At 36.8% G+C, this 25,942-nt stretch overlaps 1 long non-coding RNA gene across 1 annotated transcript in view; it reads right to left on the reverse strand.

The window, feature by feature from the left end:
* Nucleotides 1-350: 350 nt before the first annotated feature.
* The window catches only part of LOC116794451, a 73,772-nt gene continuing 48,180 nt past the window's right edge, over nt 351-25,942 (reverse strand). The window contains exon 4 of the long non-coding RNA XR_004359804.1: nt 351-1,098. This is a non-coding gene — a long non-coding RNA (uncharacterized LOC116794451). The remainder of the gene's footprint in view (nt 1,099-25,942) is intronic.

The following is a 25,942-nucleotide window of genomic DNA, read 5'->3' on the forward strand; positions in this document are numbered from 1 at the left end:
CACAGACACACACGACACGCACACACACACACACACACAGACACACACACAGAGACACACACACGACACACAGACACACACGACGCACACAGACACACACACACAGAGACACACACACAGACACACACAAACACACACAGACACACACACAGACACACACAGACACACATAGACACACACAGACACACACACATACTCATACACACACAAACACAGACACACACACAACACACACAGACACACACACACAAACACAGACACACACACACACACACTCATAAACATACCACAGACACACACACACAAGTATCTAGACCTGAACACTGAGAAGAAAAGCACAGACAAGGAACTGCAGTATTTGCATGTCTTTATTAAATGTAGAAGACAACAACTGATTTATCAAAAAAGTTTAATATATATAGCATCACATACAAAAACCATTGAGTCCCCACTGTACACAGTGGTGTTAATCTAAGCTGGTATGAATGTGCAACATAGATTTTACACAATTTTGAGCAAAAGATTTGGCAAAATTTTACCTTTTTTGGCAGCCAAGTTACAGAAGTAGTATTGTAAAAGAAAAATTACAGAATCACAGAATATGGTAATTTCTAGCACAATGATCACACTAATACAGCACTAAGATATGCTTGCTTCTCTTGTGCTTGGCCTAGATACAAAACTAAATAAAAATAAAAGTTTCTGCTAGTTGTACACAAATAAAAATGCCTCGAGTGCTCTTCTCCAATTTGGTGCAGCTCTGCATTGCAAAGCTGTACAGTTTTCAGCATCCCAGTGGAGACTACATTCTGCCAAGTTCTCACATGTTAGGATTTTTTTATATGCGCAGCCATCTCCTGTTTATGGAGTGGGTTGAGGCTGCAAAGGTTTTCCTGGGGGAAAAAAGGTTTAGAGAACAGGGCCAAGAAAATCACTGCATTTGTTTTGTAAGCTCTGAAATCTTCACCATTTTTTCTGATCAAACGTCTTCAGTTCTGATTTCAGTCAGTCCCACAATCTTCTTAAACTTTTGGCACCAAAAAATCTTCTTAGTGATGAAGAATACTGCAACCAAGATATCACATACATATGCTGCATCTGCAAAAGCCAAACAATCAAATAATTATTTGCCTTGTTTTCCTCCCAGATGTTGGTATTTTTTTGGGTAAAATGTTCTAGAGTTAATGATCTTTGTGTTTAGCTTACACTGCATTTCTTAAAATTTGTATGTCAATAATCATTGTGTAGTATATGTGGTTACATTCAGGGTAATGATCTGGAAAAGCAATGTTTCTAACTGGGTTTTCCAGACAAGAAGTTTTGCTGCAAAACAGGCAATTAATCTTCAAATAGACCATATAAAAAACAGGTGTTCAGTGACATACAGATTGGTAGCATTGGTATTGAAACATCTTGTTTCATAACATTTGGTACCACTATGGAGAAAAGAGAATTCATCTGCAGTTCTCCATCCAAAGCAGACCAACACCTTTATAAATAACTTCTGCTTCTCAAGACAACTCTTCATGTATCATGAAGGTTCTAACATTAGAATCTCTTCATCTGAATGGAAAATGCAGCCTAAAATTAGTTACAAACCATCTGCATCTGTGAGCTGTCATACAGAACTTCAAAATCTGTATTGCTACTTTTTGTGCCTGAAATAGAATAAAATAAAGGAACAACATCTTTATGTATGAAATCTGTGTTAAGCGATTCAAGAGGTTAACTTGCTGCTTAAGCTATATTCTGCTGTCTAAGAACTATTATCTCTTGGTAGTTCTGTTCTCTGCTTAATCACTTATTTTCACATATGACAAAGAAAAGTTATGTTTCAGTCTGATGAATTAGATCACCACATTGGCAAATGCATAGCTACTGCATTCAGAGACAGTTGGAATGTGAATCAAAATAAGTTCATTAGAAAAAAGTTTTGCAGTGGTCAGAGTCTAATGGCTTAACAACTGATTTGGCATTTTCATGGAAACAGAGACAAGGACTATTACAGTTCATAGGAAAAAGAATCCAATTGCCCGAGAAGGGACTAAAATCATCAAGACCTGAATGTGAACCTGAATACAAACTGCTGAGGTGTGCATAGTGAGGAGCGAAGGAAGTTTCTGTGTACTTAGGCTTTTTAAGGAATCTCCCTTTGTTGATGGGAGAGCCTTGAATTGATGATCCATTGTATTCCAAAGGCCAAGGCAACTTCTCAGATGCTAAAAAACTGGCATTGCACTATTCAGGTTGGTAAAGCTCTGCCAATACACAGCAACAAGGAGAACGCTTCCTATTCTAGTAAGGAAAATATGTTCCTTTCCTATTTGCTGCTTTGGTTTCTTTTCAGAAAAAAAAGTGCAGGTGTTGGCTTTTTTCAGAATAGTAAACTTGCCCAATTAAATTACATCATGCTCTACATTCTTTTTTGTAACCTAAGTGTGTTTTTTCCTGTCAAAAGGGGTCAGCAGAAATCAATGCATCAGGTGCAAGGTCTGATGGCCTTTTGCAAATTTCAGAACGTTATTAAAATTTATTTTTAAAAGGTTAAGATTTAAAGAAAAAATAACAGATTTTAAGAATTAGCTGTCCTCTGGGGATATGTGCAGATTACATTGTGTCAAATAAGGAATAAAAATCTTGGAAGTTACCCTCATGATAAAAAGGACTAGTTATAGTTCTTAATATGTTTGACACTGGCTGGAGGCTTTTAAAAATGCATATTCACTAGAAGTCCTGCTTTCTAAAACCACCTTAAGACCTGGTCACTATTCAACATAAGAGCAGCTTTATGCCTTGTGTTTTATTAAATTTATGCCTCTCTTTTAAATGATAGATGTTCAAACAGATTTGCACAGTAATTGTGTTCACACAAACTACCTATCAATTCAAGACTTCAGTCTGAGTGATTTCCAATGCAGTCTGTTCCAGACCAAACAGTTTAAGGGGAGAAATGTCTCTTATATCACAGGTGATTAATGTTGTTTTCTGAAGTATTTCTCACCTGTACAGATATCCACATGCTCAACTTGTAGGCAAACTTTTTCTGCAGTACATTTGGGAGGGAGTTCAACAAATAAAGCTTTTTTCAGTGCATGCTGTTAGACATGAATAAGCCTGGTATTTCATATATGAAAATTCAGAACTGGGCTTGTGGTCCAACTTAAGCTTCAAAACACCAGGGTATATATATATATTAGGTAAACCTTCCCAGCCAAAAGTTACATTTTTCATTCTAATGAGATATCAACTTGCTTCCAAGGATGTTTACAATACTTTTTTCAAAATAACTTTACAGTGATTGTTTCAAAAATACACAGAACTCTGTCTTAAATGCCATGCCCATGCCTACACCTGGAAAATGAAAATACAATGTCTCAGTCTGCGTTTGGAAGTGTCACTTCCCTACTCACTAGAACTCAGAGAATTTAGGTAGAGCTGTCTTTCCATTTGCTCAAAAGATAAAATGAACCATAAGAAACAGGAATTAACCTAGATATAAAAATGCAAAAAAAAGAAACATGCACTTGACTCTTTTAGGGCTAGAAAATGTCTTTTCCTATAAAGTTACCCAGATATTTAGAGTCAGACAAAGGGTGTGCAATGGTGGACTTGCTCTAGTACAAATAAAATCACTCCATTAGCTCTAGTTCTACTGCTTTATGGAACCATTTGATCCACTTCAGTGGTTGTAATGGTCTGATGGGACAAGACTCTGAAGTAGCTTAAAAATCCCCTTACTTTGTCAAGTCACTCTGCAGCTCACTCTTGTACAACATCACTCAAACCCGCTCCGCGTTATCTAGCGAGAGACTCAGAACAATTCAAGACTCTTAAAGAAATGCCTTATTTCTTCAAACTGAGTGTCTCAGTCTGGAGTAAAATCCTCTTTGCCTTGAATACTGTATTTTATAAACTCTATGTCCACATTTACACAGTCCTTTGCTGATTCCAAGGAGCACCATGGTCCAATCTTGTGATCTTTTGTTATTACAGGAACCCGTTATATGTTAAATAATTAAAATAATTTCTACTTGAAGACACACAGGTTAAGAGGAGGAACTACAGGGGAGAGGCAGTAGAATTGACCAGACTGTCTCTTCCCTTCTTCGCAGAAAGAGCAGAGATTTTCCCCTAGAGATTTGCTAAAATCCCTGAAGTTACAGATTAAAGGCTATATTTTTACAAGTGTTAGGTATTTAAAGATGCAGAAAAATGCCACATAAGCACATCTGAAAATAACACTGAAAGTCTATCTGCAGATTCAGATGCTTTTTTAAATATAATGAAAGATGTTGTTATCATACTTAAGCACATAAATAAAAGTACATGATTTTCAGACATGTTGGTCTATTATGATTCCTACTGATCATAGTCAAGTATTTAAAATAATGTGCTGATAACACAAGCACTGGTCTTTATTGGAATGTATTGATTCCTTTTATATCTCTGCAGACTTGGGTGGAATTACACTTTTGGACCTTGTACTGAAAGTGTATCACAGTCATGCAAGTCATAGGGGTTTATTACATGACAGTTCCAGTTCTCTAGCACAACAAACTCACCTACTGACACTTATTCTATGTATCTGTGGAAAACAGACTGAAAAGAGGCACAATGACTTGCAAAAAAATTTTTTTTTACTGTTTTCAGTTATATTCTTAAATTGGAAGTAAAATTCTCAATAGGATTCTCAGTATCTTGCCAGGATCTCACGGTGCTAGGATATATACAAGGAAAAGACTTTTTTTATTTCTAATGACACCTAAACATACCAGGTTCTCAACAAGATGAGGTTTTTATGAACAGTGCTCACCCTTCAGAAACGCTGCTTTTTCAAGACAAAAAGCGCAAGCACCCAACCAGTAAATTACATTTTGAACTAGCTAATCATTTTGAACTAAAAGCCAACACTTTTCAATTCAGCATTTCCCCCATGGAAGTCAGTTATGCTGTTCAATAAAGCTGTAGCGAGCCAGCTCTATGTGCCTGTTCTCTTCCAAGGACAGAGCTGTGAGCTTGGAAGTCACAAGGAGGTGCTCTGCTTGCAAAGAGATTAAATCACACAGTTTCTGGTACACAGGACATCGAACTACAATATCTGTCAGTTTGCAATAAAATGAATGACGATAATACAACAATTAAGTTTAAAATATCTTAAAATAACTAGATTAAAGGACTGGAAGACTTGTACTTTTCCAGAGTTCTTTTTCTATTTAATAAAAAAATAAATAAATAAATAAATAATGTAATTTCAGTGTTGTCAGCAATACTTTTGGCGGGGAAGAATCAAAAGGAAAAAAGCAATTTCTGGTGAAAACAGAAGCTGCGTTATTTTAGTGCTGCCCCTCTCTACTTTAAACTAATATTTTGTAATTACTAGCAAGTGGTATCCGAATTTATGCATGTGTACATTCAAGGCTCCTGCTAGTTTTTGTATAGTCATTTTGAAGAACAACAAGTCCCAGTATTTGATAATGAGAGCATTGTCTCAAAAGAGACACCCTCCCCAGGAGGCACTGTCCAGATCTTGCTTGGTCTGCTCGAAGTAGAGCTGATACTGTGACAAGAAAAATTTCAATTGCTCTAATCTTGCAGAGCCCTGTGCCTTTTGATCTCTTTGTTCCCTCTTTGCAAAGCACAACTTACACCGCCTGCAGTTTACTGAGTTCACAATTTACTTAGCTGAGCAATAACATAGCTTACTGTAAAGTTCCCCTGCAACTATTGGACTACAATTTTTCTTGCTTCTAAAGACAACATCTGCATTTTTTTCTATTCATTCCTGCATTTCATTCAGTCTGAATGTCACATCATCTGTTTATTGTGTCTTTTTAAAGTCATCATCTGAACCTCTAACTGCAGAGTGTTTGTTTAGTGAATAGAACAGTTAAATTCTGATTCATTTCCCCTCAGACTTTGTTTGGAGGCTGAAGGATAGTTCCACAGCATATGCTATACCTGTTAGTATGGATCATCATACAGTTTAAATACTAATTAATTAAGAAGTAGACAATTCTCATAGAAACTGTTCATTACCGAAACTTACAGTGACATTTATTTTCTTATAAAAGTAGACATGTATGGTTGCACCGAGTAATTTTCTCATCTTTATAAATTAGTTTTCTGTTATAAGGCTGCGTATCTAAGAGAAAACGTAACACTGTGCTTGGTATCCAGTTACTGGTAAAGAGAACTCTTGTCTGTGAAGACACCTGTAGTATATCTGACTCCTGCCAGTGTCACGCTGGAGTGAGAGAAAGAATTGTGTTGCATTGCAAATGTAACATTTTGCTGTGTTTCCCACAGCTTTGAGAAATAGAAAATAAGGTTGAATAATTAATACTGTCACCGGTTGATACTCTCAGGAAAGAAGTAGAAACAGATAGAGGCCTTGCTGCAAGGAATGAGGAAAAAAAAGATTGGCAGGACCAGAGAGTTTGAAAAGTAACTGGGACAGAAAAGGCGGTGGAAAACATTAGTGGCACATGATAGAGTGGACCTGATGAGCTGAGCTGGTTTTCACTGAAAGGCAACAAAATATATTTAGCCAGCAGCCAAACATCTGAGAGACCTACTTCACAGTGAAGTGAGTCAGTAACTAAAAAAGCCTATTTGGTCAGATGGGGCGTGGAGAAAGAGGGGGACAAAGCCAGCATCCCCTTACAACACAGTGACACAGATAATAGTGTTTTTTGCTTTTCCATGTCTATCGTCAGTGCTCCAGGAAACTTGTCTAAAAGCTTCAGAAGCCTCATCTGTAGTACAGTCATTTTCTGAGGAAACTGAGTACCCTTCAGTAATGCACAGAACAATGTGTTGGCTAATTTGAGCTCACAAAAATGCAGTCAGATGTGCTACACAACAATTCTGTGCGTGGCCAAAATGCTCTCTCGATACAGAATTGACCATAACAGGCTTCCATCAGCCTTCACTCAATGTATGAATTATGAAAAAAGTCTCAGGGATGTTACTTCAGAACTGACAACAGAGAATATGCTACAAAATGTTGCAAGAGAGACAACAGGTTACTCTCACCTGCACAAAGACAGGTGAGGTCACAGCATTCAGCTACCCCAAACTGTCTGTAACCCCTAGCTTCTGTGCAAAGCAATTCTCATCGGAAGCACAATACTGAACTGGAATCTGTACATCATTTTATATACATCTATTGCTATTTTATAGTTTTAATTACATGCACTTCATCATAACTAAGTGTCTGAAATTATAATGATAATTAAGTCAAAATCCAAACCCTTGAATGGCAATTTATAGCTTTAAATGGATCACGCAAATAAAAAGATGGTTGGATATATTCAAACGCATCCTTGCAGGTCTCTCTGAAGGATGTCCTCCATCCACACTGCTTGCATGGGAAGTTTTTCAAAGTCAGTATAGAGAACCCTCGCAAAGATCAATATATCCAGTCATATAGTATAAATCTTAAGACAACCCAATACATTTATCTTCATTTATGCATATACTTGTTTATAATTTTTCCTTTGAATTTTCTTGTTAAAATTCTAGTTGTACATTTTAGCTGAGAACACCTTTGCTATCTGATTAGATCCATTTTTGATCTTGTCACAGATTTGATACTGGGGAAAGGCAGAATTACGCACAGGACACGCGGAGGTTAAGCAAAAAGAGAATCAGAACAACAGTGTTAGCCTCTCACAATTCAGAAAATTCTCCATCTGGATTCTGGTGAGTACCAAAAGCATTTGGAAATTCAACAGCAGTGATTAGGAAGGACACCAGTGAAATCAAAATACATTCCTGGTAGTTCATAAAGTCTTCTAGTCATGTATCAAGGGTGAAAAGACTAATCCATCACATTAGTCATTCATTTAGGGGTAGGTAATAGGAAAAAATCCTCAGGGACTAGCAGGCATTTTCTAATAAGTGACTTGCAGCTGTTTAGTAAGTTCAGTCCCACAGGACACCCATTTCTGAAGTCTCAACATATTTTTACAAGTGCTAAGACATGCAGTAACAAGAAAGTTCTGTATAATTCCTGTTTCCAAGCTTAAAAATATCAATTTAAACTCTTGCAGCAATGAAAGAAAAAACATGTAAAACGGAAGTGTTTCTAACCAAGGTATAAAAGTTTAAATGTAGGTTTTATTTAAAGATACATTATATTTTAGAGGTCAGACTATAAAGAATGAAGTTTTTATTATGACAGAAGGATAAGGACAGATATTATGACCTTCCTCTGTTTTAGCATTCTGCATCTTTGTGGAGAAGGCATGATGAGTTATGGTTCCTCTCACTATGAGGTTCATTTGTTGAGCTCTACAAAGTTTTAAGTAGAACTGTCTGAATGTCATGCTGACACCTATGAAAAGCTCAGTTAGTGGTGGTGATAGAAGAATACAGCGGAAAGACAAATATTTCAAACTAGTATTACTTCAAATTCTAAGATACCTAAAGAAATGTTAGAATCTATTAATGTACTTCCTGGATTCAGCTCCACCTGACTTTTTGGTTTAGCCTTAATCAGCTTCCTCTTTCAGAAATATTTTGGGCATTTCAAAAAAACAACACAAGCAATTTTGCATAATTGCATAATGCATAATGCAAAAAGTAATATGAAGAGCAAAAATACTTTCCATATTTGTTTGTTTCTTCCACTGAAGTTCATAAAGCTGATTTCACTTGGGGCTCAAGCTGATTCACCTGAAGATCTGGTTTCATAGGAACATGTTCTTTTTTTATTGGTTTCTGTCAGAACCAGCCTACCCTAAGGGCAATTTGTGTAACTTCTTAGACATTCTGTAAACCTGTACAATTGCCAGGGATAACTCTTTTTTTGAAAGGCATCTTTAAAGATTTCAGATTCTTTTATTTCACTTAAGTCAGTGTGATTGAGTGTGCTGGGCAAAGTTTTAAGTTTTTGGAATTTAATCATATTATTGTCAGTGCTGCTACTCTGGTCTTATCTTAAAGCTGCTTGTAAACTATAATTGTAAATTAAAGTTTTTATACTGAAATCCAGTGTCAGAATCTTGCCAAATTATATCCTTTTTAGCTACTTAACTAGGACAATTCCAGAATTAAAAATTCAGCCAGCACACACAGACATAAAACATATGGGAAAAGCAAAAGAAGATGAATTGTCACAATATTTTTTTTTGTTTTCTAGTAAATCCTTAAAAAACCTGTGAAATCATCATCATCATCATCATCATCTGTAATTTAGAGGATCATTTCCAACAAGTGCTGCTTTCTATACATCACATATTTACCATTCAACTTAAACCAGCTATTAGTATATTTATAGTGAGTAAAACAGCTTTTCAGAACTATAGAGCATGCTTAGTGCATATCAGATTTGCATCGTTCTACTATTCCCAGCCCAGATTGCATCCAGCCTGATAGATCAATGTTTCCTTTACAGAACTGAATTCTGGCAACAAAAAAATGAGTGCTTTTGTTGGTTGGTTTGTTTGATTTGTGATACAAAGATATTTCTTGGCTACAGTAAGGGTGTATCCTACTATGTTTTCACGTCAATGTTTTATGCATGGTCAGAAAGTGCTGATAAAACATTTCTATGCATTCAGAGGGGAAAAGCACTCAAAAATTTATTTCTATAGATCTTTGAAAATGTATCATGGTGGAACTGTGTGTGAGTTTTAGCTATAATGAATAAGAACAATGTATGTTAAATTTATCTTCCTTGCAGCTAATTTATTCTTGAAAAGGAGTTTAATACTAATGAAACATGTAGATATACTCTAGTTTTAAACCCAGATAAAGAGTCAACAGCTATCACTGTTTGTACTTCACAGCTTTTCCAGTTTGCTGGAACATTCCCATTGATTTTCTCATGTCCTTTTCCTGCCTATAAATGGCCAAACAAGCTAATCTGTTTCATAGCTTTGTGAAGTACAAACTCTTGGACCCAACAACATTCTCTCATTTCTGAAGGACCCAGTTTTCCACATCTGTGTCTTTAACAAATTAAATCTCATAAAAGGTAATGCAATAAATACATTTCAAGATACCATTTATGCATTATAGCTTTGATGTTCTAATGGAATCAGATCCTTCCAAAAGACACAGCGGTGTGAAATTCATACTTTCAAGCATTTATTAATTTATATCTTATACCTACATGCTCGGTTTCTGAGATGTTACGTTCTCTCACTGACAAATTTTAGCATGGTGAATCTATTTGGGTTTATCTTAATCAGACACAAGGTACTTTCTATCCCACATGTACATTCATCTGTATCTGGCTAAACATACTGTAAATACAGTATACTTACATCATTTATGAGAAAGAATACTGAGTGCATAAAGGTCACAAGGCCATCATAGAAAGAAGCGGGGAAGGTGTAAGTAGTGGGGAAAAAAGGGAAAAAATCAAACAAAATATTGAGGTTATCCCTGGAGTTACTATAGAGTAGACTGTTCTCTGGAGAAACATTGCAGCAACTAAATATTTCAGGAAGGATGCCAAAAAGCCAAGGCATCATCCTTGCTGCACTGCCTGGCTGCAGTGGATAATGGCATGGCCACGCCTGCTCTCCCCCAGCAGCTCCCCAGGCCCTGCGTGCTGGCTCAGCTGCCTTCTGCAGTGAGAGCACTGCAGCACAGCCTTTTCTAGCTAAGGATGATTCCGAGACACTTCCCAAAATAAGAGATATCAAAGGATGCATTAACAAGTCAAAATCTTTATATACTTATAGGCAGCTATAATTAGCATATGACTTATTATATCATTTATATTATAATTCTCCTTACTTATCATGTTTTCCAGACACAAGATATCCATTAATGTTTCGAAGTTCATGAAAAAACAAAATGCTCTCTGAAGTGTCTGTGGAGCACAAGAAGACTACACCTAATAAATCAATCCAGAATTCTACTCATCTTCTATGTTCATAACTTAAGACCTTAAGAATTTTTTAATGCAGATAAGTTCAAATTATTTAGTAATGGATTTTAAGTAAGTCATTGGACAATACATTTTTCAGTGATTGGCATCAAAAAACAACGGAAAATTTTAGTTTATTTATTCCATATTTTATATAATCCATAAATTTCTTCAAAATAGGAATAAAAGTAGTTCATCAAATATATAATAGTCTTTTGTGCCTTCGTATTGCCTCTTCAAGTTCACAAAAGCCTGTGTATGATTCACTGCATGAATAATATAATTTTCTCTTATCAGTTGTCAATACTGGCACATATTGTGCAAGTTGGTGCAGTGTCATTGATTAAAATTCAGTTTAAGGCAAATATTGGTCCACTGCATACAACTGTACAAAGGAGCTCCAGTGATTTTACTTCCTCAAACATTTTTAAGGACCCACTTTTAATTAGAAACTAATTTTATTTTCCAAGGGTAGTATCATTACAAACCTTTTCTTTAAATGGCAAATATGGAGGACTAATAGAGATGTGGATCCCATGTCAACATACAATTAAAGAAGTAAGAAAATTAACTCTCTGATTCATTGTGTCACCCACAGGGAATATTACTGCTGCATCCCAAAGGAAATAACACTTCTTGAAGTACATCCTAATAAAATGAGTTTTTTCATAAATGATAACAGCACTTAACAACTTTCCTCGATCTATCAATGTACATGACAAAAGTATAAATGCTTTGACCAATTCTAAGCAAGAATTTTAGAGAATGTAGATTGTAAAGGAAAACATGAGATTACTAAATATTAAGTAGTATTTGGAGGAAACATCTTGGGATTATATCATTAGATTAAAGAAAACTAAATAGGACAACCAATAAAATAAACAATAATAGCACTATTCTGCTATTGTTACAAAATTCCTGAATAGTTCCCTTGGAGGACAAATAGGTCCACAATTTTAGAATAAGATTTTAGGAAAATAATTAGGGATTTAGAGATCCTGATAAGGGAGGATTATTTTTTTGTTGCCAAGAAAACTCACTTGATAGAAACCTGGGTTTAAAGAAATGTCACACTATTTACTTTTGAATCTCTACAGGGGAGGAGAATAAGGGATTTACCTCTTACTTCTTTCCTGTTCAAGGTGACTCCCAAAGGCCTCAAAGAAAATTCCTCCAGCTCTAAATTGTGGTGAAAGGAAATCATCCACGTACTAAAATAACCTGTTACACATAATCCAATTGCTCACATTTATTTAGAGTGGTTTATATTTAAAACCTTAAAAAGGACTAATTTCAGTCTAATTTTCAAATAAATTACATTATTTGGTTTGGGTATTTTTTATGTAACTACACTTTATACCATTGAGTTACAAAGTAAACGCTCCAAACCTGGACCTTACCTTGCGATTGTAAGAATGGAATGGTGATTTTCATACTATTTTATAATTTGCCCTAGCTAAATCTTTACAGTACAGCTGAAACAATAATCCTAGACCTTCCTATTTTCTGCCGCAGACAATTCTCAGAAAGACAGATACAATCAGGAAATAAAAATACACATGCTAGCTAAAGAGTTGTTTATCCTATTGATTTTCTATTTAATCCCAAAAAAAGCTTCCCTTCCAACATTAGAAGCCTCTCAAAAGAAAGCTCAAAGTGATATTATCTAGTCTAAGGATACTTTGGCCTAGGGCAGCAAAAGTTAAAATTACTTAGAAATTACTCCAAAAGTTAAAATTTGAGGAACTATCAGTAACGCTGTTCCCCATCACAGCTGAAAGATTTAAAAAGCAAAGATCCACAAATCAGGGATGCAAAAAATGGTCTGGGAGAAGACATGGAGGAAAGAAGAAACACTTGAATTTTTTTTTTAATGAGCAGAATTAGTTGCAAAAGTTTAATTAAGCGACAGAGAAATTGTGTCATGACTACATATTGAATGCAAATAAAAGTCTTCACAGGAAGAGATTATCTAACATCATCTAGCCTCACATTCAAGGTATTAAAAAACTTTCAAACATCTCCTCAGGACACAATTAGCACCAGAAGTCAAGACATCTTCCAAGTTCTTCTCTTCTTACTCCATTCAGCCTGTCAGTGATTGGTACTTCAAAAGTAAAAATAAAGGGCAATTACTGAATGCAAAGCTTAAAAGACCTAAAAGAAAGTAAAATGTGAGGCAATATGACAACTAAAAAAAAAGGAGTCTTAAATAATTTTTTGGCTCTCCAAGTTCACTGATGTTTGGAGAACTGACTGTCCCACGGTGAATCCCTTGAGGACGGACATCGCCAGCCCCGGCTCAGGGACCACGTGAGCTCCCAGCCCAGCTGGGCCGGGTGAGCGATGGCACTGCCAGGCCAAGGGGCTGCCTGCCTGGACCGAGTTGAGTCAAGGATTTGAGGAAGCACAGACAAATATTTATCGTAATGGTATTTGGAATTCTGCAAATAACAGTGAAATTAGTGTACTGGCATTGAAGCATGAGGCAAGGTGGATGTTTTTTGTAAAGGGAAATGTGTTATCTGTTAGATCCCAGAAGTTTGTAAACCAGGCAAAAGGTTGTATTTGCAACAGTGTTTCTTTATGATTTCAATGACAAGAAGCAGTACTTTTAAGACCCTTTTAAGTCGGAGTTTGAAGAAGCATCATGGGGATCACTCCAGTGGGGAGCAATGCATGCAATGGTAACCAATGAGTAAGGTTCATCAAGTGTTTCATAAGGCACACAGACAATGGATACATGATACATGAATTCAGGACAGAAACAAGAAGCGTAAGAGTTTAGTTACAAAACTTACTTCCTGAGAGGATATCTCTAATATTAGTTATATATACAAGTATAATGAATTATTACCTATAAGAGCTCTTGTACTATATTTGAACTGAAGTGTGTTAAATGGATATCTTGCCACACAGGTATTAACTTTTATAACTTTAACCTTACAAATTAAAAAATCATTAAAGAGTAAGTATTTAGCTGGTCTGTCTTTACCTAATAGTCAATAGTGCAATTGCATGAAAATGCACTCACAAGCTGCTGATATTACTGGCACATATCCATATACTAAATGAACTTGCCTTTGGAAAAACAGGTTGGATTTTTACCCAGAAGATGAGAAGGATCAGATTCAGTGGTAATCAATGCCTTCAGGGATTTGAGATCAGGGAAATTGCAAAGTGGAAATGTACTGAGAGCAATTTCCCTACTCCGTGGAAATGAAATCTAAAATACATATGCTTTTGACATCTAAGCTTTTGAAGATCAGATCCAAAATTAATCTTGAAGCAGTGAGAAAGTAAAGAAAGAGGGAAAAATCACTTTCATTTCTCTTCATGTGCAGTCAAATTGTTTCCACCAGCAGTTCTCTCAGTCTTATCAGTGGGCACTGCGTGCAGCAGCTGATACAACACAGCTTCAGAGCTCTTCCTCTAATGAGGGTGGGCAATCTGTTCACACTGCAGCAGTGCTACTGAAACCAGAAAGGATACATTGCATTCTGAGTTGCTCCAGCAAGTGGAATCTGAAAACAACATATTGGGCTGAAGATCGAAGACAGCCATTTAGTAGCTGCTGCAGTACCGAGCAGCTCATGATTGATCTTTTTCCTCTACTTTTACAGTACATAAGATATATTTTTTCAAGTGAGATGCTAATAAACACTTCATATTTTAAGTAACAGATATATTAAAAATCTGTATTAATAGAAAACTAAATATTATGCTTTTCTCAGTCTCTCTTACTATCTTTCTTACTCTATTTTGTTTGCTAAAGGTCTCTCTGTTGTCTCATGAAATACTGAACCGGGCTAAAAATGTTAAAATCCTACACATTAAAAATATAAATCCTTGTAATTCCTGCATCCCTTTACCCCTTCACCCCTTCAATCAGTTCTCTGGATTTACTAGGTCCATAGGATGTCAGGCAGTTTTCCTCACAATCTCTCATTATCATAAAAAAGGATCATCCCTCCTTGGAACTACAGAATAATCTTTTGCCTTTCTGCTTTTACTGCTTCTCAACAGGTTAAACATAAATTTCTTTTCCAGACTGACTGACAGACACCAATACAGTAGGTAAAAGATGACTTGACTTCATACGTTTTAACTTTAGGAGAGCTTCACAAGATTTTGTTCCATAAAAAAAGAAGGTAATTTATTTGTTGGCCATGAAAAGGAATTGAATTTGGAAGAAGAAACAATACCTTCCTGGCATAGCAGATAATTAATATACAATCATTTACTCTAAATTGATACATGCTAAAATGTTTAACACAGTCAGCAGCTGAGGTGTGAGTCCTGAGATGAAAAAATACGAGAATATTGAGATCACTGAAAAGTACATGAAATGAAGTGAAAGATGAAGAATTCAAAGTCAACAAGCACATGGTTTGAACTAATTGCACTTAAAAAGACCACCAGCCAGATCTTGACAATTCTATTGATTGAAAATCCTAAATTAAATGCAGCATGCAAATCTGTCTGGAAGCGATTTGGATCTCTGCAAGTCTGTCAGATTCCTGCCAGCAATATAGATGAAAAATTGCCTTAGCCAATCGAGTTTTAACAAGAAATGAAAAGACATTTATTTCAGAATAAGAGAGGACTGAGTAACCTACAATTAGTTCACTTTTGGATATTTTTTCTCCTGAGGGCAATTCTCGGTAAATATGTGTTCAACAGCATTCCCTACAAAATCAGGTTTTATTTATATTCAGATTTGGATGCAGATGAGCCTCTCAGGCTACAGAGAATGCCAAGTGGACAGCAGCAACCAGTTCTGATCACTTATTTTTTCCAGCATCACATGAAAATTGATGACTTTTTAAAAACAGTGTTATTTAAATACTTTTATTTGCTGGAAGAAATCTGTAACATGAAGATTACAGCTGTAACTTTCCTTTAGCTATCTGAAAGTTCTTTGTGATCTGGATAGACAGGTTGTGCATTTTGCCTTCCCAGACCGGCTGTTTACCCATGGTATATGTGGGAGGTGCACTGAATGTTGCTTCAGATGTGAACAGTAGAGTATAAACAGATTTTGCTTTTAAAAAAACCCCACTTATTTATGAGCCTTGACAGCAGGCAGTGTAGTTTTCAAAATTTTAATGATTACAGTAAGAACACAGCATTGGCTCACAAAACACATGGCAGTATTACTACCTACCAGATTTAAAAAATCCCAAAAGAGAATTTAAAACCCACAGCAAGTCTTCTGTAATTAATCCAGTAACTAAAGATTGTACTCTGGGTGTTAATTAACAGTTTTACTTTGAATTAGCTGAGAAAGACAGAGAGAGAGAAGAAAACATAAGTTTGTTATTTCTTTTTTTCCTGTTTTTAATAAGGAACTTAGCATGAAGAGTCTCAAAAGAAACCTGTGGAGTTCTTTGTAACTTCTTACCCTGCTAAGTATTTATAATTATTAATGAGCTCTATAAATCCTCACCATTACTTTCTACTGTGACTTATGTGGACATTAAGCAGAGATTTAGGTCTAACGTAGACATAGTAACCCTATCAGAAACTGCTTTACAAATTTAAAGGTAATTCCAACAAATTTTTCCTCCAAAATGCAAAAGGAAAAATTTTTCATGGATTATTATATTGCCTTAACTGTATCCACTCCTAATTCATACAGAAAAAATTATTTTCGATTTATTGCTTTTCTTCAATTGCAAATTGATTATTAAACATAAATTGCATGCTGGTTTTTTTCATACTAGTAAATGGCTTCTATAATAAATGTTTTCTTCAGAATATTCTTAAAAGATAAAAATTGCTCCTCTTCTCTGCTTAATTAATATCTAAGTATGTGTTGGAAAAGATACTGCCAGCTCATGCTGGTCTATCAATCTTTCAAAGATCACTGAAGTCAAAGGAAAAATCCACGTTCTTATGATCAACTTAGAGTTTTCGATCAGGCTTATGAAGCAACTCGAAGGTTTCAACAGGTTAAGAGGTTAATCTAATGAAAAGCAAAGAGACAGATAGGACACAAAAAAACCCCACCCCAAGAACCCATAAAAAACCACCCCAACCAAAACCCAAGAACAGAAAAAAAGAAAAAAGAAGTGGATTTGTTTCAAATGCTGTATCTATAATAAAGTATAGTGTTGTTCACCTCTGAAATCTTCCCCAGCTTCAGTCAATGTTTGTGTTCCCCAGTGTCACTCAGTGCCTGTGGCTGTCAGTGTGGGCAGAGAGAGCCTCCTGAGAGGGCTCCCTGTGCTCCCCAGGGGGCTACCACCAACTGCAAGAGTATTACAGGCACAGTCAGATCTGCAGTACTTCGGGGAGTCTCTTGGGAATTCCGAATGCTTCGAACATGCTTAAAGTATTCTGTAGAAGATGGTTCTTAATTTAGTTTTGATATCTCAAGAAACTACAGGTACATCATCTACATCTTTTGTCAGACTGTCATGGTTTGAGATAGCCCAAAGTCCAAACCACTATACAGACTTTGACACAAGGTTTATTTTACCAGATTCTGGATGAACAGTCATTCTTAGCTGGATCAACTTCCATTAAATTTAAAATAAGATTCATGTAAATTTGCCTGAAGAGACAGAAAGTTGTGCAGGAAAAAGTTCCAGGTTGACAACATGATTTTGTGGGGTTTTGCCTTGGAATGATGCAGACTATAAGTAAAAGCAAATCATTTTTAGGGGTTTTGTAATGTATTAAATTTGAAAAAATCTTTACCTTACATGCACAGGCTGCAGGAATTCCTAACAACTTACTACCAGTGCACTTAAACATTGGTTTAAGACACTGGATTAAATAGAGGTGAGCTGATAAGGAAACAGCACCCAAAAGTACCCAAGAAGTGTCTATAACCTACTGAGACTGCACAAGAAAATGGATGGAGAGGACGGAGATTTCCTGCTGTAGTATGCTTTGGAATCTGAGACACATATTTAAGACCTATCTGTGTAGGTGGATGCAATATTTACTGTAGTTGTCATTGACAAAGTTAGTCCTATCAAATGATAAAACAAACATGGGGTAACATTCTTTATCTGTGAAGGATTATATGAATGATATTAGAAAAATCAATATATCTACTGCTTCAATATGAAAATATACTGATAGCACAAGATTTTATTTTATATTTACAAATCCCTTTTTTCCCTTTAAAAAAACCTCATAGTCCTGTACACATCCAAACTCTAAAATCATGTTTTTCTAAATTCTAAAATTAAAGTTTTTATTATAACTAAACATGCGTTTGGGGAAAAAAACCCACCTAAGTTCAAACATTTCTCCAAATTCTGAACTATATGGCACAATTCACTTTCTACCTATTTCTACATTCTTCTAACCTTTCAGAATTTATATATCGGAAAGATCTGGGTAAATGTACAAGCATGTGGGAGGCTACCTGAAAAATGAATAACTTTCTATGAAACTTCATAAATCACAGTTATCTCGGTGTGAAGGCAATCACAAAAGATGAAACTGGAACGTATTTCAAGAATGTGTCTCATCTACCGTCCCACTGCAAAACTTGCTAACTAATTTTTTGCAGCCCTCCAAGTTATTTCAAAAGAAGAATTAATTTTCACAGATGTAAGTTTTCTTAATGTGAGTTTCCTTTCCCCAAGTATTGAAACTGTAAAGGAAACAGTCAGGCAGAATACTTTTTTGCTCCTACGTGGATAGCTCTAAAGAATTGTTCAGATTCTGGAAAGTTCTGACTTCTTGCCCCATGAGGAGCTGGAATATTAGGGAGGTTATGGCAAACCAGTTTTATGTGTGATAAGCAAAGGGCAAATTTAGCAGTTGATTTTAAACATTACAAGAATAAATCAGCATTTAACTCAGGCAGTCTCACCTTGAGAAGTAAAGCACCAAATGCAACCTTGGCCTAAGACCAATTTGGGGGAGAAAAATTCCTTAAGGAAGGAATGATAGATTGCTCCTATACAGAACTTGCAGGGCTGCAAATTATGCATCTCCCTGTCTGGTATCTTTTAAAGCTCTTAGTAAGACTATAATGTGCTTTTGTTCTTCTCCACTAATTCCTAATCTTCTTCTGGAAAGCAAAGATAATCAATCTACTTTTCTCAGCCAGCAACAGGAGACAGTACTCTTTAGTCACAGCATGTGTCTTCTCCTCCAGAGACTTTGAGCTGACTGTCTTAATTATTGGGGTCCACTGAAGTCAATGAACTATGATAATTTACGTCAGTCGAGCACTGTTCTTTTATTTCAAATTATGATACAGTAGTGAAGCAGGGATCAGTCTGGCTGTGCTGGCTGGATAAGTAACGAGAAGGAAAGATGAGTTGAAAGATGAACATGTTCTTGATTAATGAAGAGCTATTACATATTTACCAGGTAAATAGAGGAATATGTGAAAGGAAACAAAATGACAGAGAGAAGGGAGAGGATGGGAACTTTTTATTGACTAGTGCACAGTGAAATTCAGCTATTTGCAAAACTTTCAGCTAAGAATACCCATTTATATATGTAACTCCAGGATACTAATCCCACAAAGTCCAGCAATATCATTACTGCAGTATATAGTCCAAGCATGTGCTTCCAAGAACTTGTAACTCCACTCTGTGGGCTTGAGAAAGTCACCAAAAACAGCATGAGCAGATAATTATCCAAGACTGTGCAAGAACAGAGTTCCTTGTGCTGATTACCCAGTAGGAATCATCCTAATCATATGACAGACAGTACTGATCGGATCATTGCAGGCCTGCACAAAAGAAAAAAAATCACCGCTGATTGAATAGCAGAAGCAGGACACAATAGAGATGATTAAACGGATGGTGGTAGACATGGGCCTGCAGGAATAGCAACTCACACATCAGGATCTTTGACTAGCAGAAGCTGTGAAAGTAAAAATAGATGCTAAAGAGCAGCTGATAAGAAATCAGAAAGAAAAGAGGAATTTGTTGGATAAGTGGAATGTGATCAGGACAGACTGAAATTAAACATGAAAAAAACCAAGAAATGAGAAAAAGGAAAGATACTCACTTATTTAGACCAGTCTCAAAGTATAACTAGATGATATATGAAATATATAATTACACGACCAGATGATCTGTGCAAAAAAGAATTATCCTACAGCTACCGACAATGGATTACACCATGGAAAGGATACCTTTGCAAAAACAGCTGATCAGACAGCTGGAACACGGCAACAGGTGGCTATGCAGCTGTTTGCTTAGTGAAACAGTAAGAACTCAGCAAGTATAACTGTGGGGCAGCTGAGTATTAAACATCAGAATTAGGCAGCAAGAAATGATCTGAGGGCTCCAGAGCCAGGCAATATGAATAGAAGAATGCAAATCATAAACACGATGGAAAAGAAAGCAATTCATTTTAGAAACAACAGGAACTGACAACAACAGGGCAGGGGAGTGGGATCAGACAGCTGACTGGACATGGCTGAGATCAGACAGTATATGCAGCCCATCAGCCAGAAAAAGGATCCAAAACCAGGAGCAGTTCTTTGGCAAGAAGCACAATAACCCAACAGAAGCAATAAATCAGATTTGACAAGGTGAGTGGAGTCTCCTGCACTAAAAATGGTCTGGAAATGCATGTTGCTGTGGAGCAGTGCAAGCATCACCAGCTAATGTTAAGTCCCAGTAACACAGACCCCGTGTGGAACCTGGCACACCTTCCCCTGTCGTGGTCCAGGGTCCCTCCCTGGTGCGGGTTTGCGGGAATGCCAAGGGAAGGGGCTGGACCTGTGGCAGCACACACTACAATATGATGACTATAATCCTTCACCAAGGTAAGGTATCTGTCTTTTCTTTCACTGCTGTTTCAAGCTCCACTGGTTTGAGAGGATTATGAGTAATGATTAAATCCAGCAGTCTCTTTTTTCTGTACAAAGCACCAGAATTTGCCTTTTGTATCTTCTTCCTGCAGTCGGCAAAGTTCTGTCTTAAGCTGCAGCACAGTCAAACCTTCAGTAAAATATTAGCAAGGTGTTGAGGGAACAGAGCAGATTATAGCTCATTGTCTTTACATATCATCTGGCCTAGTGCACTAGCACAGCTTGGGACATTGACAAAGAAATAGCCCCAATACATCACTGATGCCTTACGTATATATGACTGCTATTCATTTCAGCTTTCCTTGGCTTATTCTCCCTGTGCTCTTGCCAATTTCTGATCACTGTTTCTGTTTCTATAAATCACTGGAATGCCAGGAAACATTACAAAAATCCTAGAGAAGTGAAATGGCATTTTTCATTTTGTCCTCCACTCTCCCCTCTTTCCCCACAAACCCCATAGTTATGCCTGTATAGAGGATTTCTCAGACTTTTTTATTTAATCTTTGAAGGTCTGTGACAGCATCACCAACCTAATCCTTCAGGATAGTGGTTAGCAAAATTTAGAGACCAGTTCTTTCACCAAAAGCTGGTGTAGCAAGCACTATTGCCCAGCTCAGCACTGTTTAACTACTGCAGACAAGAACAGAAGGATGTTAAAACCCACATTGTTCTTATACTACCTATATCGACCTCTGTCAGTGATGGAGCTCCTCATGACAATTTTTTTACCGTGAATTTGATGCTTTTCTTGATTGTCCATCAGTGACTTGCAATCACATTAAACCACCATATCTGCTCACAAAATCTTATCACTGATTTTGTCTGTTCTTGTTTTGCTCTCCCATATTTCTTTTCTTTAAAATGTTTTCCCCCTTCCCCAGAAAGTCTCCTCCATGAGTTCAGCAGATGAAAGCTCATGGGATCAACTGCACTAAATTTTTCATGAGGTTTCTCAGACCTTTGACTCTTCATGCTGTTAACAATTAAAGCACTAATTTGCAGGCCAAACAGAGAGTCTTCCCTGGCCTCTCCTCATAGAAGTAAGTCTATGAGACCTTCATTTTCCTCCATGTATATGTATATTTTGAAGTCAGAGATAACCCAGGATCTCATTTAGGTCCTCCCATCAGTGTTCTCACCTGATACCTCTAATCTGAACATAATTCTGCTGCTAACCTGTGCTCTTGGAGGCTGCCTGAGGTTTTAGGCAGAAGCCCAGGACATAGCTTTTAGTCATACTGACAACCTGACCACTGTGCCATGTGACTGGAAAATAAATAATAGAGGTACTGGTAGCTCTCAAATGTCTCCCATATTTGCCTCTGTGGCACAAGCATGTTTTTGTCTCTGCCTTCTCCTGTTCAGCATTGAAATCATTCAAGGTTTATCTATGCTAATCAAGCATACTTCTACCTTAATCCCATTTTTCACCACCTCCACCCCCACCCCCGAAATTACACAGCTTTTGCCCAGGTGGCCTGGCCATGGAACCTGTCCCATGGGTTTGTGCGGGGACACAGGCCAATCTGGGAGCTCCCTTGGTACTGGGAGAGACATATCCTTACAGGCTGAGACAGAAGGGGCTCCTTTTCTCAACTACATGGCTCTATGCACCATTAGGTCCTGGGATATGCAGTGCAGAGCTCTGGAGTTACTTCTCTTTGTCTGAAAGAAACCTTGGATCAGACGTGTAGGAGGAATGTAAATTTTAGTGATGTTCCTTTAGTTAGAACTGTGTCTGCTAAGTGGCAAGTCACCAGCTGCAGCATGTTATCACTTTTCCCAGCTTCATTCACAGACCAGCCTGACCACATGGTCTGCAATGTTGGATTTGGAGCAGGGAAGAAGTCACAGTACAGATCCACAGGTGTGAGAAAACACTGCTGAGTGTGTGATAGAAGCTGGTGTATGAAGTCTGATTTGAGAGACTTGCTGCCACATTTTTAAGGCCAGCCCTGCAGTACACAGGTATCCTATGAGTATGGAAGTCCTATGGAGAGAAAACCATATAGAAGGTACTGGAAATCCGTGACACTAAAGCAATTCATTCTGCCATCATTATTGCAAAGAAAGTAGGTGCTTGAATCCATCAATTCTAGATTCCTCTTAACGTGTATGTCACTACACTCTGACTCAGGAGGACAGGGCTGCAGGCTCCACTAGGTCTAGGCCTAGGTCAGGGTCCCTGCCACTCTCCCAGCAGCACCAGCAGCAGGAATTGTGCTCACACTGCCCTGCCACAGGCTCACAGTCTGGCAGCTGAGCAAGAGCCCATCAGCACTGCTTTGTATCCACTTTGTGTGTCTGTGTGCACAGGATCTTTTCTGTCATCTCTTTCTACAGCGTAATTTGGTTTCAAAAATTCCAGCAGAATCTGGGAACTTAGCACTGATCCATTTCCTTGATTTATGATAAGGCAAGATCTTAAATCCTTTTTAATTTTACTGCCACTAATGCAGCCTTCACATTGTGTTTAACAAATAAACTAATGTGTGTACATAAAGAATAAAGTTATTTTCTGCTAAATAAGTAGATTTTGGTTTCCAAGTTAATGGGTAATTGTAAACAGCAGCTGCCTAGATATCATCCTTTACGGCATGAATAGAACCATCAGTGTATTGAAACTAGAGGGAGAAAGAATATTTGCTTCAACTGCCTTGTTGTTCTCTTCAGAAAAAAATCCTTTTGAAGTATGCAGCTACAAAGCAGCTATTTAACAACAACGACAACAAAAAGGTGTCATTTTCTACAGCTTTAGGAAAAGGAGGAGAAAAGTAACAGCTACAATAATAGGATATGATATATTATAAATTTCAGGAAGAATCAATCCCTCAAAGGAGGAGAAAACAAATGTATATAAAAGGTCTCCATTCTACAGAAAAAGGAAAGATGCCTTTGGAAATACCTAAACAGTTATTTTTTCTTTAAAAAAATCTTTTCTGTGTTCTGTGTTTTATCTGTTTTGAAGAGATACTTTCACTGTTTACAATATCCCAACCTTCACCAAAATGCCATCATTTACATTTGCAGAACTCACACTCACTCACAGCCAAAGTCAGTTCTATGGGTACAAACTCAAATCATCCCCCTCTACATGGCCCTTATTGAGCCACCTTCTGATAAGTCCTTGTTCCCTTCAGATAAAGGCAAAATTTACATCTTCTAGGTTACTGTAAAAAAACCTAAATGCTACTTTTTTTTTTTCTTTGTCCACATCCCTTTCTATTTGTCAACAACTGTATGCAGGTAAAATAACTACACAAGATTTCTCCTAACTAGGCACCAAAAACTCCAGCGCTGTTCTGTAGATAATCAATTCTGAAGTTATATAAAACTAAGTTCAGCCTCTGTAATAGTAGATTTGCACAGCTGTAAATCAGAGAACAACCACCTCTTAAGATTTTCACAATTCTGAGGTTTTGCCTGGTTCAAGCTATTGATTTTGTCCTTGGTACTATAATTATTGGTAAGAAGAGCAAATACTTTGAAAACATGTCAGCAATCATATAATACAGAAATGGAAAAGACTGTTTTCCAACAGCAGCCCTTTTCCTGAGCAGAACTTTTCAGGACAACTTCAAAGGACTTTCTTATTAGACACCCATATCACTTGTATTAATATACTGTTGTTTTATATGTCCATAGTATTCCTGTGACAAACAGATGTGTCTTCCATGAAGTCACCATTCACACCATTTTTGTAAATTTAGCATGTCTGTATCCGTGGTCGAAACTGTTTTAAAATTCAATTTGACCTCTGAGGGATTATGAACTCACATATTCAGACATTTATCTCATGTTGTGGCTGAAATGTATCTATGTCATTTTTAGGTATCTCCTCTGTATGAAAAAGTATATTGTGGAATACATTTAATACTGTTTACACCCCTGATATTCAGAGTGATTATATTTCTTAGTACACGGAAACATTTTCTCATTTACTTTAACAACTAAAAAAACCCTCGAAAATTAGTTGTATTTATCCCTAATTCAGACACTACTGCATTAGCTATGGATGACAGATCAGGATATGTAAATTTATTAGATATGTTAATAACTCATACCTTGGCTGATGGAAAATTTGGAGTATTACAATGTAGATGAGGGTTGCCCACAACACTTACAGAAAAGGATAAAGAAACTCATCTTCAACATGCTGTTTGCCCTCATTATAATTGTTAAAATAATAGCATTATAATCTGAAACATTTTCCCTCTGAAAGGAAAAAATTGTAATTAACTTACATGAAGTAAAATCTTGTTAAATTAATTAAATGAAAAGAAAAATTAATTTGAAGGGAAAAACAAATGAAGAACGAACTTTATTAAATACAGTAGAACTATTAATATTCATTTCAGTGAAATGAATATAATTAGAAATAGTTAGCAAGCAAGAAGGCAGAAATCTGCTCTCTCTGCACAATGGAGGAATTGTTCCATGATACTCTCTGTAAAATATGGCTTCATACATTTCATTGCAAATAGCCTTCTGATACAGAGTGTATTATAGGTTTTAGTTTCAAAATAGACTGCTAGTAGTTCTTCAGATAAGAGATTTAAATTCCAGTATGAGTTCTATCTCAAGAAAATGGTTCCACGCAAGATTAAAATAAAATATGAACAGCTCTTATTAATGGACCTCCATAAAGTGCTCTGCTTTATAGACTGCTCTGTGCTAGCCAGGTCCCTGGTGTAAATGTTTTCTAATTTAAGTAAGGCAGGAGCAAGCAGAAACTGAGTTCTGTCCTCAATCTTCACTCCCAAACCGAACACTTCCAGAATGAAGCTGTATGACCTGATTCAGATACTTCTGCTACCATAACTACAAGGATCAGAAACTCAGCCATTGTGGAAAACCAAAGTACAATACAAGCCACAGGTCTGTGGTTCCACCTAACGACAACATCACATGACTTATTTTGCCTGAGAGAGCACACTGAAGTGAGGGCAGTTCACCCCCCAGGCTGTGCCTGCAGTTTGAAGCACATGTACCACATCCCAGTGTCTATGAAGCACGTGTCACACCCTAGTGTCCACGGCACTGAGTGAAGAGCTCCGCTCATGCTGTCGTGTGGACAAACTGGAATTTGAATATACTCGTGAGTCATGTTTGCTATGCACTAGTTTGTATCTCCTTTCCTTTTTGGTCTATTAACATTGTCTTCAATAGACAGTACTCTAGAAAATACATTAATAAAATAGAGGTAAAAAACATTTCCTTACATCTTTCCTTTTATAACTACCATTTGTCTACAT

This window comes from Chiroxiphia lanceolata, chromosome 15, assembly GCF_009829145.1.
Source record: "Chiroxiphia lanceolata isolate bChiLan1 chromosome 15, bChiLan1.pri, whole genome shotgun sequence".
NCBI classification, from domain to species: domain Eukaryota; kingdom Metazoa; phylum Chordata; class Aves; order Passeriformes; family Pipridae; genus Chiroxiphia; species Chiroxiphia lanceolata.